Source organism: Taudactylus pleione, unplaced genomic scaffold (assembly GCF_031769625.1).
Source record: "Taudactylus pleione unplaced genomic scaffold, aTauple2 ptg001106l, whole genome shotgun sequence".
Classification (NCBI taxonomy): domain Eukaryota; kingdom Metazoa; phylum Chordata; class Amphibia; order Anura; family Myobatrachidae; genus Taudactylus; species Taudactylus pleione.
Genome location: NW_028285507.1, coordinates 2,407,222 through 2,428,995, shown reverse-complemented (window position 1 = coordinate 2,428,995; position 21,774 = coordinate 2,407,222).

Here is a 21,774-nt window from a genome sequence, read left to right as displayed (position 1 = left end):
TTTTTTAATATACTATTTCTTGCTCGACACAGGAGTATAATTAAGAATATAAAAGTATGTTTCAAAAGGCTTTCAATTCCTTAAATTTCGCAGATCTATGTAATCTGATAGTGTGTGCCCCAAACTAACACCACAAACAGTCTCTGTAACCAGAGGGGACTCCCTCAGAGATTAATACACTCCCCGGAATCCAGATGGCAGCTTTAAGGTGAAGATCCTGTGGTTCACACAGGAAATGGATCTGGACATAAAAGCACCTCCTAGTGTAATATATCAATGAGACAGCAAACGGTGACAACTAAACACATCCTAAATACACATGTACCATATAATTATGTCTCTCTCTCTCTCTATCACACATATAAAAACATATATCTCAGTAGAACATGTAGAGCTTATCTGGGCATCAGGAATGTAACAGCAAAATAGATGGGAACGGTGCAACAGGAGTCCAACCTCAACACGTTTCATCCAATAAAAAACATTGAGGCCCTATATCTTCAGGCAGGCCTAGGGGCTGAGTCTCACCGACTGTTGTGCGTCTGGCTGTGCCACAGTGTAACCTCACCGACGGTTGTGCTGCTGGCTATGCCATAGTGTAACCTCACAGACTATTGTGCAGCTGGCTGTGTCACAGTGTAACCTCACCGACTGTTGTGCGGATGGCTGTGTCACAGTGTAACCTCACCGACTGTTGTGCGGCTGGCTGTGCCACAGTGTAAACTCACCTACAGTCCTGTGGCTGCTTGTGTCACAGTGTAACCTCACTGACTGTTGTGCGGCTGGCTGTGTCACAGTGTAACCTCACTGACTGTTGTGCGGATGGCTGTGTCACAGTGTAACCTCACTGACTGTTGTGCGGATGGCTGTGTCACAGTGTAACCTAACTGACTGTTGTGTGGCTGGCTATGTCACAGTATAACCTCACTGACTGTTGTGCGGATGGCTGTGTCACAGTGTAACCTAACTGACTGTTGTGCGGCTGGCTGTGTCACAGTGTAACCTAACCTACAGTTTTGTGGCTGCTTGTGTCACAGTGTAACCTCACCAACTGTTGTGCGGCTGGCTGTGTCACAGTGTAACCTCACCAACTGTTGTGCGGCTGGCTGTGTCAAAGTGTAACCTCACCAACTGTTGTGCGACTGGCTGTGCCACAGTGTAACCTCACCGACGGTTGTGCGGCTGGCTATGCCATAGTGTAACCTCACCGACTATTGTGCAGCTGGCTGTGTCACAGTGTAACCTCACCGACTGTTGTGTGGCTCGCTGTGCCACAGTGTAAACTCACCTACAGTTCTGTGGCTGCTTGTGTCACAGTGTAACCTCACTGACTGTTGTGCGGCTGGCTATGTCACAGTGTAACCTCACTGACTGTTGTGCGGATGGCTGTGTCACAGTGTAACCTCACTGACTGTTGTGCGGATGGCTGTGTCACAGTATAACCTCACTGACTGTTGTGTGGCTGGCTGTGTCACAGTGTAACCTCACTGACTGTTGTGCGGATGGCTGTGTCACAGTGTAACCTTACTGACTGTTGTGCGGATGGCTGTGTCACAGTGTAACCTCACTGACTGTTGTGTGGCTAATGCAAATCCTTCACTTCTTACACACCACAAGTACCCTATCCTCATGTGTGTATTTTACATTTTAATACAGTTGGGTGATCATTAAATTCTTATTGCCATGAATAGCGGCAATAAGAAATTATAATTATCGGGTCTAGGACCCAATAATTGATAAATATGCCCCAAAGATTTGAAAATGATACCAGAAAAAGTTGCATAGCTGATTGCCATCAGAATGAAAGCACTGACTATACCACTATACAGGAGAATGGTACGCCACTTCACTCTTATCAACTGGTTAATATTTTACAAAGTACGCTAAAGTGCTGGCATTTGCTGTCTTCCACCAGGGAAGGATTGGTATATGTTATGCCCTGTACTTGGTCTTCACAGAATTTGAAGGAATTGTCTGATAATAACTGTAGGAAATATTTGATTAGTCATATAAATTGCCACAACGTGTAAAATAATCCCTGAGGGGTTTACAGCCCACCTTAAGTAAATATAACCTATAGTGTTTTACTGTAATTGCCAAGAAAATGTCAGACCCCAAAATAGAAAACGACACTTCAGCAGCATTTGCTAAGATCTACAGTATGCTACACGCGTGTGCTGCAAACACGGAACAGGTTAGCGGGACATATGGTTCTGCATAATGCATTAAATCACACTACTTTCATTCGCTACTGTACAGTATAATGCAGACGTTTTTATTACTGAAGCAACATATTCACTCATCACAGCTTCACACAACACAAAGACATAGAACAGTTATATATTTATTTTTGGGTCTTTACATTTTCCATTCACACTGCGACATGTGGAAAGTGACAGGTGCGTGTGAGTAATGGAGGGTGAGCGCTTTTACTGATGAGCCTGCCGTGCGCAGAAAGACGCATTGACTCGCTGCTGGGTAGGTAGTATCGCTGTAAAGTGGTGATATTGTGCCCATCACTCACTGGAACCATGGACCTAGCACGCTGTACGCTGCATCAGTACCACAGGGACACACAAACTCTGGATAAAGATTTTATGCACTAAGGCCCTGATTCAGAGCCGGATGCTCTGAAAGAGGGCGTTTTTTTATTTTTGAGCGGGCTCCTGGCCGCTTGCATAGCTGTGGGTGACCACCCACAGCTATAGCGAGCGGCCATGATGATGGTCGCGATGGTCAAGACCATCGTGACCATCGGGCTTGCAATGAGACCCTTGTGGTAGGGTCTCGTAGCCGCAAGCCCCAGAGAGATTTCGACCTGATTCAGGCCCGCTCGCGAGCGCTGAGCGCTCGCAACTGGGTCAATGGTGGCCCACAGCGCATGCGCACGACGGACCCGGCTCCGTCGCACGCATGCGCGAGACCCGGATAGCGACGGGCAAGCCGTCGCTATGGGTCTCGCTACAAAGGGGGCGTGCTGTTGATGGTGAGCGCGCCGGGGGCATGGCTAGCCAGACGGAGGCGTTCCCATGGGAACGCCTACCATCTGGGGCCGGCCCCACTGACATCACAAGTGATGTCAGTGGGAGTGCTTTTGGCTCTGATAGAGCAAAAAGCACTCCAGGGCTTGCGGCAGACGAGATCCTACCACAAGGGTCTCGTCGCAAGCCCGATGGTCGCAATGGTCTTGACCATCGCGACCATCTTTTTGGCCGCTCGCTATAGCTGTGCTGCGGCCGTATGTTTTGTATTGATTGTCACATGTCATGTTTACCTGGACTATTGATCAGCTTGTTATTAGCTTGTTGTCAATTACTTAATTAAGATTGTTTAACTCTTGCTGTTCTTTTTAACCATTTTTTTTTCATGTGTCAATAAACTTTATTGTTTTTTTTCGAGGGTGTTTTCTCCGTTCTCTTTTTTTTTTTAAATTTCCTAAACAAAGTAATGTTTATTATCTGTGAATGTACTGTTGCTAATTGTGTTAACTTTAAAAATGCATGTGCATTTTGCGTTAGGATCATTTGCACTCTTATGTTTGCAATTGCACACTGCGTGTTTTATCCAATCAAATCTGACCTTATTTTTCGGGTCACATGATTAAAGGATTGTCCAATAGTGGTTTTTTTTAGGAAACTGAGTAAATATTTTAGCCAATCATCTTTATTTTACCCCATGCATATTTGATGTTTTCTGTAAAATTGGCCATTGCCATCATGAGAGCCGCGGCCTTTACCCGTCGGGAATTGATGATCCTGGTTCAGATCATGGACAGGCAGATTACGACCGCCCAGCCTCCAATTTCAAACCGCATAAAGCGGGCGGCCTATGCGGAGGTAAGGCGAGACCTTCGCAGTGCGGGATACAGGCGCAAAATATAGCACAATTAGAGAGGCGGTGGTCGGACCTGCGCCGCCGGTCGCCAGTCCTTTTGAGAAATTTGCGGGCGTGACTACGCAGATGTAAGTATGCGTTTGTATAAATGTTATAATTAGTGGACTGTTAAAAATGTATGTTCCTTTTCCAATTACTTTAGTAAATGTAAAAAAACCCTCCTGTATGTTGTCCCTATTGTCCTGAATGTGTAAAGTGTACTTGTATTGTGTTGCCGAAAGTGAAAACTAAACTTATTTTTTTTTAATATCTTTAAATTTTAGAAACACAGCGGAGACAGAGAAGGGCCCGAACATTTGGAGGAAATGCAGGTCCCAACCTGCAGCCCTCCCCCTCACCTTCCCCATATGCTCAACCCAGCCCTCCCTCCCCACCACCATACTCCCCCAGTAACCCTCCCACCCTCTTCCAATCCTCCCCGAGTATTCCTCCCTCCCCAGCCCACTCATCCCAAATCTCAACTCCCATGCCCGAGTCCTCATCCCAAATATCCCCTCCCTTTGCTGTTTGCAACTCCATTTCCCCTCCCACCATTCCCCCAACTCCAACTTACTTCCCATCTCCAGCACCATCTCCTGCACCATCTCCATCGGGTACTTTGTTAGAACGCTCTGATGATATGTGTTTTTTAATATTTTGTTTTTGTTTTGTTTTTTTGTAGTGTTGTTGTTATCCTTGTTTTTTTTGGCGGTGTGTTTTTTTTTTGTCAGTATGGGTGTCAAAATCATTGCGCAGTAATGCTGTTATTCGATATTTTGTGCTTATGTTTTGTGGCTGGGCCATTTTTTTCTTGGGGAGCCCAAAAATGTATGCCTTTTGGGGTTTCCAAAATGCTTTTTATTTGGTGTAAAAAATGATTACATTTGGATTAGTATTTTTGAGATAAATAAAACATGTCACAGAACTTGGGAAGGTGAAAGGAACCAAACTAACCTTGTTAATGTTGTGTACACTGTGTTTAAAATGTACTCAGATGTAACTTCATTAGGAAAAGTGATGTTTGCAATAGCAAACAAACACATTTTAGTTTTGGATTATCAAGAACATTCTAGAAGTGAATACATGCAGTGTGTTTTAAGGATATGACTATCATGACTTAAGAATACACCTCCCAGTTTTTTTTTAACATCCTAGGGGTTTTTTGCTTATGCCATATAGTTAGGGTTTCCAATTGTTTTTACACCATAAAAGTTTCAACAGATTAATAATGTTGTGTGGATGAAACTTTCAAACACACCCTTACATCATTGTGTTTTCACACTTTTTGGGACATTGACTAATGTTTAATGTTCAAATGTTGGACATTTCTTAGATGTTTTTAACCTACAAATTTTTTTTTCTGTCCACAGATCTAACCCACATCATGGTGGACATTCGGGAGGAGCTGAGAAGAACAAGTGGCCATTTGCTGCAGGCCTACTGCTACCTACAGCGTATTGTGGGGAGTCTGGAGAGATTTAAATTTTTTCTTGTTGTCTTTGTCCGTTTATACATTACATTATCGTTATTACAGTAAAGTTTAATTTGGAAAAACATTTGTCCTCTTTTATTTTAAAAATTAAAGGGTGTAATTCAGCATTTCAAGTACTTTGTGAACAAAGCTGGGTGCCTTTCCATAGTGTAACAATTTCAAAAATGTTTTGGTAAACTTAATAACATTTGCAGTAATGTTTTTTAATAGTTTTGTTGGGGGTTGCCCTACATTATCCACCTCAAAATGGCTTTCCCTAAAAATTTACAACAAACATTTTTATTTAGGAAAATCATTTATTAACTAACAAACATGTTGCCAACATGCTTTTAATCGTAAAAAGCATTTCATCACAGAATCACACAAAAAAAATGTCCACAGGGTTTTTCAAAATAAAAAATCTGGCTTAGTCAGACATAAAAAACAATATTATAAAACAAACATAAAATTTTTTGGGAAACACACAAATTAAAAAAACAAAAGGCAAATTAATTAAACATGTTGTGGTATATCCGTGCAAAATTTGTTAGTTGTCCAAAAACAGTACAGGGTATTGCCAATGGGTTCCATTAGTTTTGCAGTTTTGGAAAGTGTTGTGATTTTGGTGGAAGAAAAAAATAAACAAAAATTAGGTACACCATAAAATACATTTGCTCTAGGTGTTAAAAACAAAATAAATGTATAAATTATTACCTAAAAAATTGAGAAACAACAGATTTGCGTCTGCCCCCCCCGACAGCATCACAACACCTTCCTCTGGGGGGCCATCTTCTGGCAAGGCATCCTCTGGCTGCATGGGTACTCGACTCCTTATTGCAATGTTGTGTAAAATCTCACACAGGACCACAATGCGAGAAACCATATCCGGCGAGTACATGAGTGCACCACCGGAGTGATGGAGACACCAGAACTGGCCCTTTAAAAGGCCGATACAGGGCTCCATCACCTGCCTGGTGGCAGTAAACGCGGCATTATATTGAGTTTGTGGCCCTGGTGTGGGAGTCAAATAAGGAGTCAGCAGCCAGGGCGTGCAAGGATATCCACTGTCACCTGATGGAAATGGGACACCAAAGATACATAAATTGACCATGAGAACATGTTTACCCTATTACTATAGCTACATCCTGGATTTATACTTACCAAGAAGCCACGCATCACCAGCTTGCAGTGTGCTTAATTTTGGCCAAATCCCTGAATGCCGGATCACGTACGCATCATGGCTGCTTCCTGGAAATTTGGCATTCAGGGAGAGGATCTGGAGGGAGGCATCACATAGCACCATTACATTTAGCGAATGGAAATGTTTACGGTTCCTATATATTTGTTCCCTACATGCAGGGGGCTGAAGTGCTATTTGAGTGCCATCCACTACCCGTATGACATGTGGAAAACCAGCAATCTCAAAAAACTTCTGCTTTACCACATCAAGGGCTTCCGTATCAAAAGGCATACTAATAAAATGTGCTATATGATTAAAGAATGCATCTAGCACACGCCTCAAGATGGGTGAAATTGAGGGCTGGGAGAGTCCACCCACCAGCCCCACAGTGGTTTGGAAGGACCCTGAGGCGCAGAAATGTAACACCGCCAACAACTGTGTAAGTGGTGAGATTGCTGTTGGAATGTGAATCTGACTTTCTGGATCATTCTTTATTATTGAAAGAGTGTCTAGGATAATATTTGGAGGCAGGCGATAAGTGGTTACAACCACATCATCAGGCATTCCAAAAAGGATGACACGTGTTCTATATATCTTGGCCCTTGCACGCCTCCTATGCCTATGCCCAGGAGGAGGCTGAGGAAGGTTGGTGGGGGGCAACATGGCCACTATTAGCTGGCCCACATCACTCTGTAAATGTAAAAAAACAAAGAATAAATTTTTTGAGAATGATTTTTGAATATTTGGCCCAAAATTCTTAGCTTTGTAATAATGGTGCATATTCTTACAGGGTCGGGCAGTGCCATCTTCGGGAATCCCTACAGGTGTATTTGGTGTATGTTTTTTTGGGGGGGAAGAAAAAGAAAATAATATTATATTTTTAAAAAACCACTATTACTACTATTATTGTTAAAACAAACCTTAACTTTTAAAATGGACAATATTAAATTTTTAAAACTTTATTATTGTTTTTCTAAATATTTTAAACTGTATTATTAAATGTTAAAAAAACTGCAAAAAACACTTTATAATTAAAATAAACAAACTTTTAGGTTTGTATAAATAGACACTTACCTGATTCAAGTACAAAATGGACTGTTAAACACCTTAAAAAATGTTTAAATAAATGAATACATTTTTTAGAATAATGTACTTTTTTTCGGTTTATATAACAAAAAAAACTTGCAGTAGGCTGGCACACTTACTGGAGTCTTCAAATAACGTTGGATTTTTGATCCTCCAAAAGCACGGCCACCCAAACACACCAAGTAACCAGGTTTGGGAATTGTATGCCCCAAACAAAATTAGACATAGAAAAACCAACAACCCAATCAATAAATAAACAAAAAAAACCCCCAAAAAATAAGAAAGAAAAAACAACCACCCAAAAAAATGAAAACAAAAACCAACACCCAAAATAAAATTACAAATATAAAACCACCACCCAAACTAAAAAATAAAGAAAAAAAACATCCAAAAAATAAGAAAAAAAAAACAACCAGCCCCAAAAAATAAAAAAATTAAAAAACACCCCCCCCAAAAAAAAACACTCAAACAACACACACAAACACCACTCAAACAACACACAAGCACCACTCAAACAACACACAAAAGCACCACTCAAACAACACACAAGCACCACTCAAACAACACACAAAAGCACCACTCAAACAACACACAAAAGCACCACTCAAACAACACACAAGCACCACTCAAACAACACACTATAGCACCACTCAAACAACACACAAAAGCACCACTCAAACAACACACAAGCACCACTCAAACAACACACAAAAGCACCACTCAAACAACACACAAGCACCACTCAAACAACACACAAAAGCACCACTCAAACAACACACAAAAGCACCACTCAAACAACACACACAAGCACCACTCAAACAACACACAAGCACGACTCAAACAACACACAAAAGCACCACTCAAACAACACACAAAAGCACCACTCAAACAACACACATAAGCACCACTCAAACAACACATAAGCACCACTCAAACAACACACAAAAGCACCACTCAAACAACACTCAAAAGCACCACTCAAACAATACACAAGCACCACTCAAACAACACACACAAGCACCACTCAAACAACAAACAAGCACGACTCAAACAACACACAAAAGCACCACTCAAACAACACACAAAAGCACCACTCAAACAACACACACAAGCACCACTCAAACAACACACAAGCACCACTCAAACAACACACAAAAGCACCACTCAAACAACACACAAAAGCACCACTCAAACAACACACAAGCACCACTCAAACAACACACAAAAGCACCACTCAAACAACACACAAGCACCACTCAAACAACACACAAAAGCACCACTCAAACAACACACAAAAGCACCACTCAAACAACACACAAGCACCACTCAAACAACACACTATAGCACCACTCAAACAACACACAAAAGCACCACTCAAACAACACACAAGCACCACTCAAACAACACACAAAAGCACCACTCAAACAACACACAAAAGCACCACTCAAACAACACACAAGCACCTCTCAAACAGCACACAAAAGCACCACTCAAACAACACACAAAAGCACCACTCAAACAACTCCAAACAATGTAACCACTTTCAATCCCTTCCAGCACCACAAATCACTCCAACTACAACCCACAAGTAAGGGAACATTTGGCTTTGCCTTACATAAGGAAAAAAAACACAATTATTGATTCATGCAGGCAAGGTGTGCATTGTACTTAGGCAAATATCGATGCACGGGTAACCAATCCAGGGATGCACTCACATCTAGCCCAACCCACGCAGTGATTACGGAATGCAAGCAAGGTGTGCATTATACGTAGGCAAATAGGGATGCACGGGTAACCAATCCAGGGATGCGCTTACATCTAGCCCAACCCACACAGTGATTACAGAATGCAGGCAAGGTGTGCATTATACGTAGGCAAATGCACGGGTAACCAATCCAGGGATGCGCTCACATCTATAAAAAAGTCTGCACAAGCAGTATTCTTCTTGCTCTCTCACATGTTTGTAAAATGTCAAGCGAGGAGCATGGTGAGCACAGGCCAACTGAGGCAGGTAAGTGCGAATCACATTTTTTTAAAAACACAAGTACAGTTCATATTTCCAAAAATATACTTTTTTTATTTTATCTAATTTTAAAAATGTTGTAGGTGCTGGGAATCCAATTCCACCACTAGAAGAGGAGGAGGCGGGCCCAAGCAGGCCGAGGCCAAGAAACCCTCCGTTTTCACGGATCGAGCTTGAGACATTGGTGACCATGACAATGGATAACCTTGTCCATGCCCCAAGAAATATGTGGGCTGGAGCCAAAGACAGGATTTGGGAGGAGATATCCAGGGCTGTTGCTGTGGGGACAACCCACAGAACCATGAAAGTCGTTAAAAAAAGGTAAGAAAATGATATTGTGAGTGTACTGAAGTCAAAAGCTTGATCTTATTTTAAAAAACTAACCCTTAAAAAATGCCAAATCACATTGACAGCTGGACTGATTTCAAGTACCAACTGAAGAGGAAGCTACAGAGTAGGGTGGACCAAGCTGCGGGGACAGGTGGTGGTCCCATCCCTGAGGAGCTGGCCTTGACGAGGTTGGAGACGTTGGCTCAGGGATGTGTGATGGAAGAGGAGATAGTCGGCGTGTCCACTATGGACACTGACATGGCCGACTTCAACGCTCCACATGTGCAAGAATGTAAATATTTTTAAGACTCAAAAAAGTATAAAGCTAAAACGTGTATGCGTTTTTTTTTAAAGAAAAATACAAATGTTATTTTTTCTTTTTTTTCCAGACTCAGAGGAGGTAGTGCCTGCTCCTGAGGTCAGGTCAGGGTCCAGCACAGATGGATACTCTGCAGGGGAGGATCCAAGTACTCCATCTGGGGACCTGTGGAGTCTACTCCAGGGCAACCATCGGACCGAGCAGTGCCTCTCCTCACCAGGTTGGTCTCCCAAACTCAGGAGAACAGATGTGTTCTTCTGAGGATGGAGACCACTCTGGTGAGGGTGGCGGTGGCCCTGGAGACGATTGCTGGGGCCTTTGATCATTGGGCCAATACCCAGGAGCAGGCAAACCCACCTGCCATGATGGAGACTCCCTTACTCCCAGGACCACCACCTCTGGCAGCCCAACAGCCACCCCCGCAAGTATGGAGAGCCCTATGCCTAGGCCTGAGGAAATCCCATCTACCTCTGGTCAGGCCGGTCGGCGTGTTACACACCAGTCGGCTGTCCGTAGCTTACCTCTTCCTGCGAGCCGGCCAAAACTACGAAAGTAGCCCTGGATATCTCCTCCCTCACCTGTTGTCCAGTCCCCATATTTCTTGTCACCAATGTCTCAAGCTCTTCTTTTTTTTTTAATTTATTTATTCTGAATTGTGTTTTTTTTTATTATTTTAATTCTGTGCAAAAGTTGCCCTAACAATTGTTAGTTAAATTGTGCTGAAAGGCGAATTTAAAAAATATAAAACATTTTTTATCAAAAATGTCTATATTTAACTATATCAATGTATACAAGGTTTAAAAAGTGTGGTATCTGAAAAGGCTGATACGCAGAACACAATGCTAGATGTTTAAAAAACTGTATTAAAAAAATAAGTTTAAAAAGCACAAAGAAACATTTGTGTTATGAATTCCCTAATGCACATGCAAGTGAAATCAGTTACAAGGTAACTAGCAGTGTTAATAGTTACAATGCACCAATCTTAGCTGCTTGGTTTGTGTGGTTCCAATTAGAAACATCACAAGTAACATCGGATTAACGATTGTACTGTTGTGGTTTACGGACGCTTCTTGCCTACCTTAGCCTGGACGATCATCCTGTTCGTAGAGTGACGTTTTCATGCATCCGCAATTCTTGGTCGTGCGAAGCAGATAATTTATGCACTCCCCTAAAACGCCTGGAAACGCTGAAGAACGCCTCCGTTTGCAGACCACCACCCCCGTATACTCCCACAAACGGACTTTCCTGTCAATTCACTTTAGCAATCCACTTCCGTGTCGGAAGCCCTACGACCGACAGTATTTTCCATCGGTAGAGCTCGTACGCACATGCGCACAGCTAGCCATGCGCAGGTGCAGAAAGAAAAACATCAGATGCGTACGACCGTGCGCCCGCTACGACCGACTCTGAACGAGGTCCCGAATCAGTGCCTAAGGGTGTGTGACTCAGCAGCATATGCAATTGCGATTACATCAGCGAATTTGCACGGATCGCAGTGGCTAAAATATGCTAATGCTTGCTAAAGCACGGCCGACATAAAGATGCTCACTGCCGCCTTCTTACATCCGTCCAATGTCGCTCTTCTGTGTAAACATCGGTACTATCGATGCACATCGGTCACTCACTGAGCAGTTACAAACACTGCAGGTCTCCTCGCACGCAGAGGGCTCTCAGGCTACGTATACAATCACAGTGGCTGATTTATGCACGCCCATGAAACGAGGTGTAAACGGACAGGCACGCCTTGGTTCTTCCAACCACACCCCGTCACCACCCCCAAAAGCTGACAGCCTGACACTCACTTTACATTGGATTACTCTGTGCATCCATCATCTTAATGTGCTCACTGCAAGGGCCGCCAACTGGGAGGGGGGCGCTGTGTGCCCCTCAGCCCGGCGCACAGCCAATGGGGGGCGCAATCAGCGTGATCGCTCCCCCCATAGACATAGGAGACTGCTCTGGCTGCTGCTTCAGCACTCACGAACAGTCTCCCAGTGCAGCCCAGCACACAGCAGCGTGTGCCGGGCTGCTGTGACGTAAAAGGGAGAGGGAGCGATGCCGGACCCGGGGCCCTGCCTGACCCCTCCAGCAAACCTGGGCCTGGGTAATTAGTAACTCTCCTCTGTGGTGGTGATGTGGGGGTGTGGTCGGGCAAACGCAGGTGTACCAGTGCGTTTCAACGCCGTTGCAGGGGCGTGCATAAATTAGCCACTGCTATACCAGAGTCGCACAGGGGCACCACCCATAGAGGGCGCACCCCACCCCAACATCCTGATTTCAGTGGGACAATACTGTCCCGCTGTTCCCCCGCCGGACCCCCGGAGTGTGAATGGATGCAGTGCGCATGCGTGCGGCTTCCATTCACTAACATGAGAGGGTTGGGGGAAGCCCAGCCAGTGAGGGAGGGCTGGGCTTTAACCCCAGCCTGACGTTATTTGGAGGCGTGTGGGCATCACTTAGGGGGCGTGGCCGACGGTAATGAGGCCACGCCCCCAATTGCAGGCTGAACAATACCGGGCCGGCACAGAGTGCTGACTAGGCTGGAGCTTAGGGGCCCTGCAGGGAGACGTTACAGAGCACACTCGGGGGTACAGTTATCAGATTCTAGCTATTATCTTCTAGAAGGTGCTAGTTAAATGTTAAGTAGAATCTGATTGGTTGCTATGGGCTACATCTCTTCTAAAACTCACTTCTAAAAACTCTCACTGTAGTAAATTTACCCCTCGTAGTCAGCTGAGGTTTGTTTTGAGACAGTAGGAGAGGGAGACCAATAGCGCACTAGCGTCAGGGTTGTTACACCTCCATGGGCAGGATGCATAAAACATTGCATTAAGGATGCGATGCATCCAACCACTGTTCGCATGCATGTCGGCGTTAATTACACCGGTGTGCATGAAGGAAAGCACAAAGGGCCGCTCTCTCAGTGGACGAGATGTACTAACCTTTGCGGAGTACATCCCGCCATGCTTCGCATTCCTACTGATCGCATATGCACTAACATAGGATCGGTAACGCAAAGGACAGCTCTTCCGATAAGAGCTGTCCTTTGCAATGTGCGCTGCTCCGTAGACTTCCGGGTGTGACGCGGTGGCTGAGGGGCATGCTGGGAGGGATCCGATCTGATCCCTCATCACAGCGCGATGAGGTAGAAGCCTATAGGCTTCTATAGGGTAACGCCAGCAAAAACTGGCGTTACCCTCCGCATTGGAGAGCCGGCGGCCAGGTGATGATACATACGGAAAATGCAGTTAAAACGCCTAAAACTGATTTTTTACCACATTTTCCCACATTTTCCGTTTAGTACATCCCGCCTGGTAAGAGTGTTCCTTCGTGAATGGTGGATTTTGGGGTCTATAACCCTGATGTCAGTCTGGCATCCTCCTGCGCATGCAGAGGACGTGCGCTGCAGGGGGGGCTCCACCCAGAGGGGGTGGTGCGAATAGAAGCCCATTGGCTCATATTGGGCAGCGCACACCACATCAAAGCCGCGCAATATATCGCCTTCTGGGGCTTGATGCATATGAGAAATGCGGTCAGACCCCCGAAAACTGCATTTCTGAGGTCAGTGCATCCCGCCCCATGAGAGTACATGTGACCGCCGCTATCACAGCCGCTACCTGTAGGAAGTTCTCTCTCCTCCAGCCCTCAGCATACGCAGGGACAGGAGATTGCGCAGGACTTGCTGGGGTTTCCGGCCGCCTACTAGAGAACCACAACCGAGTGCAGAGCAAGGACCACCCCAGCATAGGGGTGGAGCCAACTGGACGGACGCTGCAGCCTACTGGTCAGTGCATAATGCGAGACGCCGCAACGACACAGACAGAAAAACATCAGAAAACCCTGATGACCCCCTTCAGGGTGAGGGAGGAGTATGGTGGGCACACCATATGGGAAGAGGCCCCCGCCCAGCAAGGGTCATCCCATTTCTAGTGTGTAGACCCTACACTGCATACATGCCACAGGGAGATATCACCACTGTTTGGAATACGGACAGTGGAACCACCCTACCGTACCAGGGTCCGGCTGTCAGCTGCAGTGAAAGCCAGAGGGGGCCCAAAATACCTGAGAGCTTAGGGACCTGGCCATGGGTTAATACGGCCCTGCTGGTAGAGGAGGAGGGGGGTTGGGATGTACTATTGAAGACTGAGATGGTTGTCCGAGAGTGCAAACCTTTTAACTATAAATGTTAGGGTTTATTTAATATATATATATATATATATATATATATATATATACAGGTTGAGTATCCCATATCCATATATTCCGAAATACGGAATATTCCGTCATACGGAATATTTTTAGCATGACTGAGATAGTGAAAACTTTGATTTTTGATGGCTTGATGAACACAAATTTTGTTTAAGGCACAAAATTATTAAAGATAAAGTATAAATTGACCTATAGGCTGTGTGTATAAGGTCTATATGACACATAAATAAATTTCATGTATGTACACAAACTTTGTTAGAGCCACAAAATTATTAAAAATATTGTTTAAAATTACCTTCAGGCTTTGTGTATAAGGTGTATATAACACATAAATGCATTCAGTGTTTAGATTTGGGCCCTATACCTAAGACATTTTAATATGGTACGCAAATATTCCAAAATACGGAACATTCCGATATCCAAAATACCCCTGGTCCCAAGCATTTTGGATATGGGAGACTCAACCTGTATATATATACAGCCGCAGCAATTATCTGCTATAATTACAGACGTCTGCGTCACACTATTATAATTCTCTTTCACCTCATTGAAGGAAAAATATTTACAGCAAATGATTTGTTACCTTTAAAACGCGATTATGTCCCCAAATATCAACTTCTAAATACTCAGAAAGTGTTGTATTTTGTAGTGTAAAATTGTTATAGTATCTTTATTTTGTAGTGTCTGCTTTAAACAAGAAAGAAACAAGGTATTATGACAATCCCCCAAACAGAGCTGCTTATTGATTCCCTGCAAATGTATTTTCTAAATGGCAATGTGAAGAGAAAGACTTCTTCAAGGTAACCGTGTTTTTGAGGGACCCCTGTGGAGGACTTGGATAATCAGCGACTCTTCCAGAACTTTGCAATAAATATTTTTACGATGCATTGAAATTGCGCGTATCGGGGCTGTAATAGGTTTACACGACAAACATGAATTATTACCCAGAAGAGCTTACAATCTCGTGTGTCTGACTGATTTTTTTCTAAAGGTTAATGATAAAGACACTGAAAAATATTTCTTTCTTCGAAGACATTCAAAGACAAAACATATTGCATTTCTCTTAAAGTTTATTGCTCCCACAGACCTGGTTCCACATTGTGGGGGCACTGTACAGCAATATACAGGCGCAGAACTACTCACATTACTGATAGAGCTTGTGTACTTGGGGATCGTCCAATACAAATACTCCTTCCAGGCTTCCTTCAAAATATTCTTCATTGAAAGCGCCATAAGAACTTACTGATTCGCTAAGTTTATTATTAATGCTGGGCATACACAGCCAGATAAAATGTCTGTCAGACCGACAGACATTTTATCTGGCCAGCTGCCAGCCGCAGATGTCGCCGGCATAGACTGTGAGAGAAATCTCACAGTATATAGCCCGACATCCACGCTCCGCCCCTGGGGGAGGAGACATTTCCCTGTTCCTTCCGTAGGAAGGAACACAGGAAATGTCTGTCTGTCGGCCGCGCTGGGCATACACCGCCCGATGCGGCCGACAGTTACCGGGTAAATATCGCATCGGACGGGCATGCTGGACAATCCTGCATGCCCGACCGAGCAATATCTAACCCTCGGTCGCCCACACACACGCTACAATTATCGGGGCAATCCGCCGATATCAGGCGGATCGCCCCGATAATTGTAGCGTGTATGGCCAGCATAACAAATAGTTTATATAATTCTATAATGAACCACAAAGTGGGAATAGTCTCATGTATAGGAAATCTGAGTCTAAGGGCCAAATGTAATAGGGTGAGAGTTTAGAAAATGTGAGCGTTTAGCAGTAACTTCTCACGTTGATCAAGTTGTATTTTAAATCTTGAGAGTTTTTTGAATCTGGAAAACACGTTCTGCGACTTTATTACATTGGCTGAGTTTAAAAATGTGACAGCTTTCTCTCACATTTTCTAAACCCTCACCCTATTACATTTGGCCCTAAGGGTGGGATGTATCAATTCACACACAAATTCCGTTACACCTCGCCTGCATGCCAGCAGCTGCAATCGCCTGTATGCAGGTACACTCACCTTCCGAGATAGCTCTACCAATGCGAAGTGTCCCGGCGAAGAGAAGACATCCGGGTTTATGACCCAGGAGGAGACTTATTATGTGCGGCCATTGGCCTGCGCAGTCCGCAGAGCGGTGGACAGAAATCCTTTTGATCCCTCTCTAAGGGCTTTTTGAGAGAAGAAGCCCGTAGGCTATTATAGGGAACGCCATCTATAGATATCATCATTACCTGCCATGCAGAAGCTTCAGAAAGTTGCGCTGTCCAGAGCTTGCTACATAGCGGCACATCGCAGCCTCATAGAATTCTACAGAGACATCTGTGTCATGGGTCTGCAATGAATATATCCGATATCCGCTGCTAGCTCTTTTTAATACATATGGCGAGCCTTATGTATTGTGGTAAACCTCCAAAATTTTTTGGAGTTTTTACAGCATTTTTAACATTGATACAACCATCCTTAAGGGGCAGATTTACCATGGATGCTTCCAATCCGCTCCATTGCGCCAACTGGAATTGAGGGAAATGACAGCTGCATGCCTGCACTCTGCATACCTTATTGTCGCACTGACACTAGGCAACACAAAGATCATTTTTGATTAGTTGTTGCTTTTAGTAAATATCACCTGGCTGTCTAGTCGCCAGAACCGCCATTCTCCAAGTAAAGTGTCGTCCGCGAGGCTCTTAGCACCGCGCTTGGTAAACAGCCTCGCTGCTGGCACTTTAGTCAGGTTTCTGCTCGCACCCTTAGGAGGGAAGAGATTCTTAGTCAGCCTAACAGCGAGCTGATGGCAATAGCTCCGGGAACTCCTTCCCAGCGCTATTAACAGCTGCTGAATTGAATCGCCATCAGTGGGCTAATCTATGTCACCCTAATGGAGTCAGATGTTCTGTAGGTGATATGTGACATTTATTACACACAACAGATAGATAACAGCACTGCCGTAATTACTATGCATGTGCACAGAGTGATGGGGTGTTTATTCTCTGCAACTAAACACTGCACACTTATTATAATATGGGTTTAGCTTGTTGTAGACAGGCAAAAAGTTACATTCAAAATACCTTCCGATGAATTGTCCGGAATATTTGGCAGATTTATTCCGGCTCCGCCTGCTTCGCTGTATAACATTGTACAGACCCTATACAGCCTCCCGGAGAATGTGATATGAACTTAAGTAAAAAGAATGAGAATTGATAGTTTCATGAAATCTTTGACCTACAGTATATCAAGCAGCCTTCATAAAACACACAGTGCGGCTTGTGCTCTATAGACCTCCCGCTAGCAACCGGCTGTCATTGTTCAATTTGGCACCTCTTGACCTCTCGCCATGCAATAATACCATCAGCAATGATATATATAAAATAAAAAAATGACATACTACATTGGACTGGTTGGTACATTTTTTTGTGTTTCAAGTGGTTGATTCCTATTTCTCAATAAAGGAAGCAGAGACCTTATTTGGATAAACCATTATAGACATGAGGGAGTAAATTTGATAAGAATTGTGTTTGGTCGAATTGGTGTTTTTTGGCGATTTCAGTGTGATTTTGTAAATTAGGGATTTACTAAAACTAAATCGCACTCAGGGCCTGATTCAACAAGGAAGGCTATTGCACTTGCATACGCAGACGTCCGATTATTGCATACTGCGATCACAAAGATTACGCAGAGCAATCGAGAGTTTTTGACAGGAAGAGAGGGTTTGGGGGTTGTGACGGGGGGTGGTGGGAGAAACGCAGGCATGCCGGTGCATTTGAACGCCGTTGCAGGGGAGTGCATAAATTGTCCACTACGATGGCATACGCAGAGTGCTGACTGCGTACAGGAAAGTTAGCAATTTATAAGTGAGGTCTGACCTGCCTTATTTGTGCGAGAGACTGCGATGTACTTCGATGTTACCGATGTTTTGGATCGATTGCGAGAGGGGAAGTGGGCGTCTGCATGTTGTCCTTGTGAGTCCTTTGCAATTGCAATTATTAGTATACTTTAGCAGCAGAACTGCTTGGGCGAGTGCATTAGCGATCCTTGCTGAATCAGGCCCTCAAATCGCACCTCAAACGCAGCTAAACACACCAAATCGACACAATGCATAATTGGTCCAAACCTCGAACCCTTAACATTGACACATATACAAATTACATATTTACTAAGAACGTGTTTATCAAATCGCAAAATCAATGGGCGACTAAATCAGTAGCGTGTTTGAATGTGGAAAGTTTTTCTTCTCATCTAGCCTTACTCACGGTGCTTATAAAAAGAGACAAAACACAGCTGCATCACTGTCTGTGACCTACACGTGGCAGAATCTGGCTCTCTCGCTGTGTTTGGGTAAAGCTTTCTCTTTTTTGGATTCCACCATCTGCCTGAAAGGACCCAGGAGCAATAGGAATGTTTGTGAAAACGCGTCGGGGGTGACAATCGTCTTGATCTTTTTTCGCTTGAACTCGCAAACTTCCTGGAACCGATTCAGATTTGACTTGAATCTGTTTCAGCAGAATTGCTGGACTTGCGAGTTCAAGTGAAAAATGACCAATGCGATTCAAATTGCACACGACACAAATCACTGAGGATCACCATCAGACAAACATGATTCATAGTAAGTTTGAGATTTGAAGCGCAAAACGTTTCAGCAATGTCCAGTGAATTAGGGTTGATGGTCTAAACAATTCTTAGGGGTAAATTTACTGAGAAACGTGTTTGCCATCGAAACCGCTCTCTGGACATCGCAGGTAAATTTTGTGCTCCAAATCTCAAATTTACTATGAATCGTATTTGTCTGTCGGTGATCGAATTGTGGCGTGTGCGTTTTGCATGAAAAGATTATGGCTTCAGGTCCAACCATGACGACTGTAACTAACTGTTGGGTAGCTTTCTCCTCTAGGCAATCCATAGTCTGACAATGTCTCACGGTGAGGTCTGTCTCCCCGTCTCACTTCCATTATAAAGCGCTATTACTCAGATGATGCTCTGTGATAGGTGACAGCTTATCACGCAGCGCACCTCACAGATGACTCGTATGACAAAGACAGCTGTGTATGGTGACGCACAAAGTTTCCGGGCAGGATGATTCTGAAAACAGGACCTGTATTTAAAGTCTAAAAAAACTAGCTGAGAAATTGAATTGCGGTCGCAGAGTTCAAAGGCAGCAGCCTGTCCAATCTGCCAATCATTCTCCACCCAGACGGCGTAATTGCTCAGACATTCCTGTGAGACTGATGATCACGTTGTTTGCACCTGAATCCTCGCTGTGACCAATCAGGGTAATTGGCTCCCTATTTAGAGCCAGTTCTTCTTTCCTTATATTCCTGGTGAAGGGTTCAGAGCGTCTTGCTGATATCTGAGCCAGTTGCACTCCCCAGCCTTGGATTACGCCTCACCTCACAGCCTGCCCCCCCTGCCCTGACCTTCAAATTGGCTGGATCAGGCTTTGCACGCTCTGTGTCTGCTTCATGCTTTTATAAGGACACACACTGACATGGGCCTTCACCCTCTGGGGAAAGATTAGTCATCTAATCTTCTGTTTGTATTGACCCCCTCTATCACCCCCTTCCCATCCTGTTCCACCATCTCTGTGTCCTCATCTTGGCAGCAGTTGGAGCTGACAAATATATAAAACCCAGAGAGCATCATATTAACCAATGTACAAAACAAAGAGCATCATAGTGTCCACCGTACTATACAGAGGGCATTCTTGTGTTGGTCAGATACAATACAGAGAACGTCCTTGCGTCGGTCACACAATGCAGACAACATGCTTGTGACAGACACACAATACAGATAGCATCCTGGTGATGGACACACAATACAGATAGCATCCTGGTGATGGACACACAATACAGATAGCATCCTGGTGATGGACACACAATAGAAAACATCCTTGTGACAAACAAACAATAGGGAGCAGCTTTGCGACAGCCATTTAACAGTGTGCATACTTCATCCTAGGGACCTCTATATAATAGAGACAGCATCCCACACCCAGCGTTTCCCATCAGCATTACTTTTTTATCCGTGTCTTTTATATCTCTGCATCTCTGTCTTCCATTATCAAATATAGGATGAGACAAGTTTAAAATCAGATCATAATTGGGAAATGCAATGAGAGACAGCCCTGGGCAGTCACGGACAGCACACTGCCAGGCCCGGCCCCGATAAGTCCAGGACGCAGAGCAGCCCGTCGGGTTATAGTAACTGATTCAGAGTCCCACTCCAAGTTGTGTATGCAGGCTCTGACGCCTGCTCAGTTACTAACATAAGCAAGATCCCCCTGCAGTGCGCTCTTGTAGGCAATGCTGAATCAGGCCGACGGCGAGCAAAGAAGGGACTGGCGCACAGCACTTGCCCGTGAAGATGAAGCCGTTTTTTTCGGCTCATGAGCTTCCTCAGTATAAATATATGGCTAGGGGGTGCTGACTGTAACACTCTCAAGGGATGTTTCGTCTTTTAGTTAACATCGGGATTGCCTTTAGTGTTTTATGGAAACCGAGTAGATTTCATCCGTACAGCCAAAGAGGGAAATAAATGACATAAATTAGCAGCAAGTCCTCCACCACCAAATCCCCAACCAGTCCCAATGCTTGAAGGCCTGAGCTGCTTTCCACTATAATGGAGCAAAGACCTCAAGCAGGGGGTCCCCCATTCAAACATCCATGCGTGCTATCCATACCTTATCCCACATGCCGCTCAAACCTCCCCACGACACGCTCAGATCTCACCCCATGCCGCTCACACTACCCACAAGGCACCCACACCCAGGGCCGCCTCCAGGGGGAGCCACGCCCTGTGCAGGACGGCAACTCGTCGCCCCATAATTGCGCACCGGAAATGGGGGCATGGCCTAATTACCGAATGGCACGCCTTCCTCCCATTAACGTCAGGCTGGGGGCGAGCCCAGCATTACATTAGTGCCCCCAGCCCTCTTCCTGCACATTGCTCTTCTCCGGGGCCCGGCACACCCGCACAGCTGCGGTGGTGGAGGTGCCCAATCTCCCTATCGCCCCGCGGGATGAAGTGGAATAGCGGGGCAGTGCCCCAAAAACTGAACTGTCCCGCTGAAATCGGGGACGGCTGGGGGGTGGGTGCACCCTCTATGGAGTGGCGCCCCTGTTCGACCGCACTGGTAGAACATGCATCGAGCTGGCCCTGCTCACACCGCCCCCACATCATGACTAAACATACTTACCTGCACTGCTAGAGCCCACAGAAGAGGGAAGGAGAGGAAACGGTACAGAATGCGCTGCACTTTCTCCTCCGTCTTCTCCGATT